Source organism: Monodon monoceros, unplaced genomic scaffold (genome assembly GCF_005190385.1).
Source record: "Monodon monoceros isolate NGI ecotype Baffin Bay Population unplaced genomic scaffold, NGI_Narwhal_1 Super_Scaffold_18, whole genome shotgun sequence".
Classification (NCBI taxonomy): Eukaryota; Metazoa; Chordata; class Mammalia; order Artiodactyla; family Monodontidae; genus Monodon; species Monodon monoceros.
In genome coordinates this window covers 79,147,452-79,155,114 of record NW_021703774.1, presented here as the reverse complement: position 1 = coordinate 79,155,114, position 7,663 = coordinate 79,147,452, and the positions used below count along the sequence as shown (strand labels likewise).

The window sequence follows — 7,663 nt, the reverse complement described above, 5'->3', positions numbered from 1 at the left end:
GTACAGCTGGACTAAGGTGAGCAAAGGGGAGAAAGCAGGAGGAGTGAGAGAGTCATGGGGCTCCAGACTGCATAGGAATTTGTAAGCCATTGCAAAGAGTTTGACATTTATATACTGAACCATAGACACGCTACATTTTTCTGTATAGTCTAGAGCCCCTAACACTCTACAAATCCACCTGCCCTGCCTAACCTTCATGGTCCTAGCCAATCCCTTCTCTCCCTTAGGCTTCCCTATCCCACACTGTCAGGACGAGCCTCTCCCATCCCTACCTTTCATAGGCATGTTTGTTTATCCCAATCTACAATATAGAGTTTGCCTATATTTTGCCCTATTGGACTGTGTCCCCAGAAGTGGAGACCTTGTCATTTTCCCCCTTTATTCCCACTACCTATCATAATGTCTGTGCATTGCAATGCTACATAAATATTTACTGAGTTTCTCTTAAGGCATCAGGATAGAAACCAACATATTATGGGCACTCGATGAATATTACAAATGCTGCCAATGATTTTGCAATTTCTTCTGTCAGAGATAATAAGAAAAGGAGCTCATAGCTTTATTCTCAAACCACCAATGCTTTTTGGATGCATTTGCATGATTCACCCAGAGTTTGACTAGAGCTAGCAGAGTCGCTCCTTCTTGCCAGCAGCTCCCCTTTGTGCCTGATGGCCTAACCAGTTCTGTGCTGGCTTTGGCTCTGAGCATTGCCAGAGCGTAGCATCAATTTACTGCTAGCCTTGGACCAAAATTGACGAGGGTAGGAGGTGGTGCGAAAAGAAGATGGGCATTGGAATCAGCTAGGACTAGATTTGAATTCCAGGTTCAACACCCACAGGGGGCTCTTCTCTTCTTCCTTCCTTCCTCCTTCCTTCCTTCCTTCCTCCCTCCCTCCCTCCCTATCTCCCTCTCTCTCTCTTTGCCTTCCTCCCTCCCTCCCTCTTTCTCTCTCCCTTTCTTTCTCTCTCTTTTTCTCTTTCTTTCCTTCTTTCCTTCTTTCTTTCTTTCTTTCTTTCTTTCTTTCTTTTCTTTTCTTTTCTTTTCTTTTCTTTTCTCATGAATCCCCTAGCAAAGAAACAAAGTGGGTGTTGAACCTAGAATTCAAACCTAGCCCTGGCTGATTCCAATGCCCATCTTCTTTTCGCACCACCTCCTACCCTCGTCCATTTGGTCCAAGGCTAGCAGTAAATTGATGTTACGCTCTGGCAATACTCAGAGCCAAAGCCAGCACGGAACTGGTTAGGCCATCAGGCACAAAGGGAAGCAGCTGGCAAGGAGGAGCGACTCTGCTGGCTTTAGTCAAACTCTGGGTGAATCCTGCAACTGCATCCCAAAAGCATTGGTGGTCTGAGAATAAAGCTATGAGCTCCTTTTCTTATTACCTCAACAGAAGAAATTGCATTTCCAAGTATGAACTTTTCTAATGCATAAAATAAAATTAGAGAGAAAACATTTTACTGAAACATAATTGAAATTGTGTTGTTATCATAATATTTAAAAATTAATCTCTTACAGTAATATTTTTGCCTCTTTATTAGTACATTAAGCAACAGGATCCAGAGGCAAGTTCAATAAGTGCCAACATTTTGACATAATGATGAGCATAGAAGAGATCTGAGCTATTCACAAATGTAGTATAATGTGAAATTACCTGCAATTCCTGTTACTGATGTAGTGTAGGTGCTGCTATCACTACAGTGGCTTGTGGTTTACATTTATGATTGAAGGAGATGCCCAATTTTAATTTGACTCTGACTCTAATTGTTAGAGGTTAGTGGGGGGGGAATTTTTCTCCATCCTATTTTACTCTGTATACTATGCAAGACCCCTTCATTGCCCCAGAATATACGTTGGGATAAATTACTTTAGCTCTCTAAATTTCAGTATCCTGGGACTTCCCTGGTAGTCCAGTGGGTAAGACTCCACGCTCCCAATGCAGGGGGCCTGGGTTCAATCCACGGTCGGGGAACTAGATCCTGCATGCGTGCCGCAACTAAGAGTCCGCATGCTGCAACCAAGAAGCCCGCATGTTGCAGCTAAGAAGCCTGCATGCCACAGCTAAGAGTCCGCATGCTGCCGTGAAGAGTCCATATGCCACAAAGAAGATCCTGCATGCTGCCACTAAGACCCGGCTCAGCCTAAATAAATAAATATTTTTTGAATAAATTAATTATATTAAATTTCAGTATCCTTATCTGTAAAGAGATACTTAGATGACAGTTATTGTTATTTTATTAGCAGCAGTGGTAGTAGTTAAAGACTCCTCTATAAGCTGACTATAAGTTGATCCGTTTGGCAGTCATCTTTTTTTTTTTTTTTGGCCGTGCTGCGAGATATGTGGGATCTTAGTTCCCCGACCAGGGATTGAACCTGAGTCCCCTGCAGTGGAAGTGCAGAGTCTTAACCACTGGACCACCAGGGAAGTCCAGGCAGTCATCTTTTTAAATTGAGGATTCCTACTCCCAAAATATCCCTTCTTGGCCTGAAATTTCACCTTTAGAGGAACATGCATGCTTTGGGGGCTGAGACTCCCTAAAGATGAGTACTGCTGACCTGTCACCCTAACCTCCAGCCATGCTCACCTACAGTCCTAAGTTAGGGAGTAGGACATGGTGTAGCCCAGCAGGAGGTGTGGGTGGTTAAAAAAAGAAAGGTGATACATACTTGGGACAATCTTCCCTCGATTCATGTTATTTCCAAAGGACCCTTTTCAAAGTCCAGATTTTTGCCAAACAAGATCACATTTAGTCTGCACTCCTGGTCTCAAAGAGGATTTTCCTAAAACTCAGCAGTGGGTTTAATTATAGCTTGCATGTGCCTACATAACCCCTGTATTCTAATTCATTTCCCAGTTAATTCCTATCTTAAATTAGTATCTTTACTATCTTTGCATGACATGAAATTGGTTTTCAAGCACTTGAGAGAAAGGTGCTTACTTCTGGGCCATCCCCTCTGGAATTGCTCTCTTCATGGACCCTGCGATTTCTTCAAGCTCTGTAGTGATTTTCAAACTTGAGTGTGCAGCAGAATTATCTGAAGAATCCATTAAAATGCAGGCTGCTGGGTCCCACCCCTAGAGAGTCTGATCAGTAGGCCAAGGGTGGAGCCTGAGAATTTGCATTTCTAACTTGCTCCCAGGTTTCTTTACCTCTTTGAGTCCAGTGTCTTTATTATTAAGCAAGGGCAATAATACCTTCTTTACAGGGCTGTTGAAAGGATTAGAAAAAGATATGTAAATATACTCAAAAATACTAAGCCCCTAACAGAAATTTAATAACTATTAATTCCCATGATGGGGCATTGTTGTGGAGAGAAGGATATCTGGAGATGGAGATTTCTGGAGAGCAGCCTTGAAGAAGCAATAGAAATTGCTGGGGAAGAAGGGAGTGAGAGGCGTTCCCAGCGTGAAAAACAGTGTGCAAAGGCTGGGGAGCGTGAAAAACAAAATAGCTAACTCGGAAAGTTGCCAGGAGTTACACTTTGGCTAAAGCAAGTTCATGGATCATGTATACATACGCGGGGAACAAGGGCATTCTGTGCTATTCTAAAGAGTTTCAACTCTCTTCTGAAGGAGATGGAAAACCGTTGAGGTCGTTTGAAGCAGGCAGTGATGTGAAGTAGGGATTGTGTAGGTAAGGAGGAATGGGTCCAGGCTGATGACTAAATTTCTCTCTTGAGTTTCTGTGTAGGTGATGGCGATGTAACCCACCAGGAGAAGTACCACAGAAGAAAAAGCTGGCTGGGAGAAGAAGGTGAGTTACACTTTGGATATGTTAAATTCAAGGTAACGATTAGATACCCGCATGGACTTACTAAGTGGTAATTAGATACATGAATCTAGATTTTTTTTTTTTTGGCTGTGCCCCACAGCTTGCAGGATCTTAGTTCCCCAACCAGGGATTGAACCTGAGCCCTGGCAGTGAAAGCGCAGAGTCCTAACCTACTGGACGGTCAGGGAATTCCCAATCTTGATTTTATTTATTTATTTTTTGGCCAAGCTGCGTGACACTCAGGATGTCAGTTCCCCGACCAGAGGATCAAACCCGCGTCCCTCTGCTGTGGGAGCACAGAGTCTTGACCACTGGACCACCAGGGAAGTCCCTTAAAGAAATCTTGAAACATAGATTTAGAAGACCTCAGCACTTAGGTGGAACTTAGATCCACAAGAATAGATGAAGTAGCCCAAGGAGTATATAGCATGAGACAAGACTTTAGGACTGCATTCTGAAGAACAGCACAGTTTATGAACAATCTCTAAGGGACCTCAAATTGAGGTTAATGACAGTCAGCAGAGCCTGTGTTTCCTATTCTTTTTTTTTTTTTTTTTTTTTTTGCGGTACGCAGGCCCCTCGCTGTTGTGGCCTCTCCCGCTGCGGAGCACAGGCTCCGGATGCGCAGGCTCAGCGGCCATGGCTCACGGGCCCAGCCGCTCCGCGGCACGTAGGATCTTCCCGGACTGGGGCACGACCCCGCATCCCCTGCATCGGCAGGCAGACTCTCAACCACTGCGCCACCAGGGAAGCCCTCCTATTCTTGTTTTATCTGTATACAAGCAAACTCTGGCTTAAATGGACATTGAGGTCAGCCTTGGTCAATGGTACCCACAATAGCCAACACCGCACTTAGGTGGTAGAAGCAACGCAAGAAAAACATCACCAACGTGGTCCATAGGGACCCTGCAGGGAGTTTGAAGGAAAGGCAAAGGCTGATAATAACAGGAGATGAATGTGATCACCAGCACTGCCTCCTAGTCATCCTTCAGGTGCCACAGTCCGTAGAGAAGCAAGTCCATGAACAACTGTCCCAACTGGTCATCCTCTAGAGATGGGTCTCTTCCCCAAGAATTTTTGCACGAGTGAGATCCCTAGATTTGTCAAAGCTTAGACATCACCTGCTGGGAGAAAAACATTGTGAACTGAGTCATCACAAAAATAAATACTATTTCCCTTCCTCTTCTGTAAATAAATGCTATTTCCCTTCCTCTTCTGAAGACAAACAAGACACCAACATGAATCCTATTTCATGCAGCCAGAGCTATCCTGCTGGGCTTGGCCAAACTACCATAAACCAGCAGGATCCCACATCAGCCCAGCCCTGAGCACTCGCCTTTCCTGCCATGGGCTTCTGAACAGTGTCACCCATGGGGAACACGTGCAAAAGCCTATCCCGCCAGCCCAGGTAGGAGAAAGGTTAAGGAAAGCAGAACACTAGAAGGGAGTCCAGGCTCTTTTTAGGTAGGAGCAAACAGCAGAGGAGCAGCTGCGAACGTTCTCAGGGAGAGGGAAACACTCCTCTTAGATAGGAGGTCTACAGTTAGACCACAGTTCAAGCATATCCATTGTATCCTCATCTCCCCCTTAAAAAATTCAGTGCTTAGGGTTCCCTGGTGGCGCAGTGGTTGAGAGTCCGCCTGTCGACGCAGGGGACACGGGTTCGTGCCCCGGTCCGGGAAGATCCCGCATGCCGCAGAGCGGCTAGGCCCGTGAGCCATGGCCACTGAGCCTGCGTGTCTGCAGCCTGTGCTCCACAACGGGAGAGGCCACAACAGTGAGACGCCCACATACTGCAAAAAAAAAAAAAAAAAAAAAAAAAAAAAATTCAGTGCTTACAAAACTCCAAACCTATCAGGAAAATGGGGCAATTTCAAGTGTATTTTTCTCATTTCCCCACTAAAGAGTGAATTTAAGTATGAGTTCATACTCTCTCATTTTAGGAAATGCATTATGCAAAAATAAAAATGAGGCCCACCTGCATGGGAGCCTAGCTCTCCCCCAATAATTAAGAAGCCTAGTCATCCTCAAAGGCATTTCTTAGGAAGAAAACCTGTGGCCTAACCTTCGAAAGAACGGAACCCCCATCCTGATTTCACAGTCCTCGGGCCAGAGGTGTGGAAGTTCAGGAAGGGAGCTGGGGCTTTGATAGGATTGTCACAAGCTAGGAAAACATAGGAAATGTTTAGTCAGAAGGAACAAAAACACAGCGTACTGATGGAAATGTGATCACCGCAGACCTATCTTTATTATAGCTGGAGGGGGGTGGGGTGAGTGGGGAGAAGCAAATCTAAAACCAGCAGACTGTTAGAACTGTAATGGGGCAAAAAGCCTTCCTCGAGACAGAAACCTCCTGTCCTGCACTCAGTAAACACCTGTGCCGGCCAGGAACCCAGGCATTCAGGCTCTTCAGTACCTCGGGCTGGAACATATTATTCTCACAGGCTGCACCTGTGAACTTTCTGGAGGGCTTTGTTCCAGTTGGTGATGACTCCTGGGAATGTTAAGGCTTGAGCCCTGGGTCTAAAGAGACCATGTCCCAAGACAGTGTCCCATAACAAAAGAGAAGGGGGAGCAAAGCCATTACTGGCCTGACTCTGAAGAGGACTGGGGGCCAAGGGGAATGGGGGCTTAAGGGGAGTCTGAGCCCCACGTTCCTTTCTGAACATCCTTCTGAAGCTCCCCGGGTAGGCATGACCACCCGTCTGCCAATGAAAGGCTAAAATTCAAGGCCCGAGCCAAACAGCAAGAAAGCCTTCTTGACCGTGTTATTTTGCAAAGTAAATACATCTTTGTTTTTTTGCGGTACGCGGGCCTCTCACTGTTGTGGCCGCTCCCATTGCGGAGCACAGGCTCCGGACGCGCAGGCTCAGCGGCCATGGCTCACGGGCCCAGCCGCTCCGCGGCACGTGGGATCTTCCCGGACCTGGGCACGAACCCGTGTCCCCTGCACCGGCAGGCGGAATCTCAACCACTGCGCCACCAGGGAAGCCAAGTAAATACATCTTTACGGAGGAGAATTACTCTTACAGGTCCCTGTCCCACCTGCGATGGAGGTGGAAAAGGAGCTGCTCTCTTCAGGACTAGATGCTAATTCTATCCTGATTGGCTGGATTAGGTAAGAATTCACTCGGGTGGGGTTGGAAGAATTGTTTTGTTTGTTTATTGGTTTGCAAGGGATATTTCCCCCAAAGAAAACCTACTGGGTTGGCCAAAAAGTTCGTTCGGGTTTGCCCTGACAGCTTACGGAAAAAGCCGAACGAACTTTTCGGCCAGCCCGAATACACTGGCCACTATATACAAGGCCAGAAGCTCAGGCTGCATCAAGAGCTGGTGACTGTGTGGTTCCCTTGCCTGCTCGGCTCCTCCTGCCCCTCTGAGGCCTCCTCTGGGACACCTCCTGGGCCCCCCACGCTCCTCCACGCTCAGTTGGGAAACACGGAATTGATCAGATCGTTACGTGTTGGCTTGGATTCTCCTGTACCATGAGACTCAACCAGCAGAGTGGCTGGGTTTGCAGCAGAACCTAGCACAGGTTAGCTGAATTGTCAGAGTAGGCCTTCTGCTCCACGGTGGCCTTGGAAGGCCTGTAAAAATATTCCCCTTAGTAAACCAGCGGCTTCCACGCCAGGAACTATGGGTGCGTGTCTTGGTCTCCTCATCATACAAGCCCCAAACCAGAAAGAGCCTCTTTGGGCTCCCTCCTGACACTCCCTCTGATATTCATTGTCGGCAGGTATGAATAATGCCTAAATTACAGAATTACACATTGAACTAAAGTAACCTTCTCTAGAATGAACACGTCCATAATACTTACAACAAAAACTAATTAATGCGTTCTGATTTGGTAGAAAGCGAAAAGGGTTACCTTATTTCCAAGCCTCTTGTGTCAA

General features: G+C 46.4%; 1 non-coding gene across 1 annotated transcript; it reads right to left on the bottom strand.

Annotated features, from left to right (window-relative positions):
* Positions 1–2,349: 2,349 nt before the first annotated feature.
* On the bottom strand, positions 2,350–2,422 carry TRNAG-UCC. The gene has a single exon. It is a non-coding gene; the product is annotated as a tRNA-Gly (tRNA).
* Positions 2,423–7,663: the final 5,241 nt, after the last annotated feature.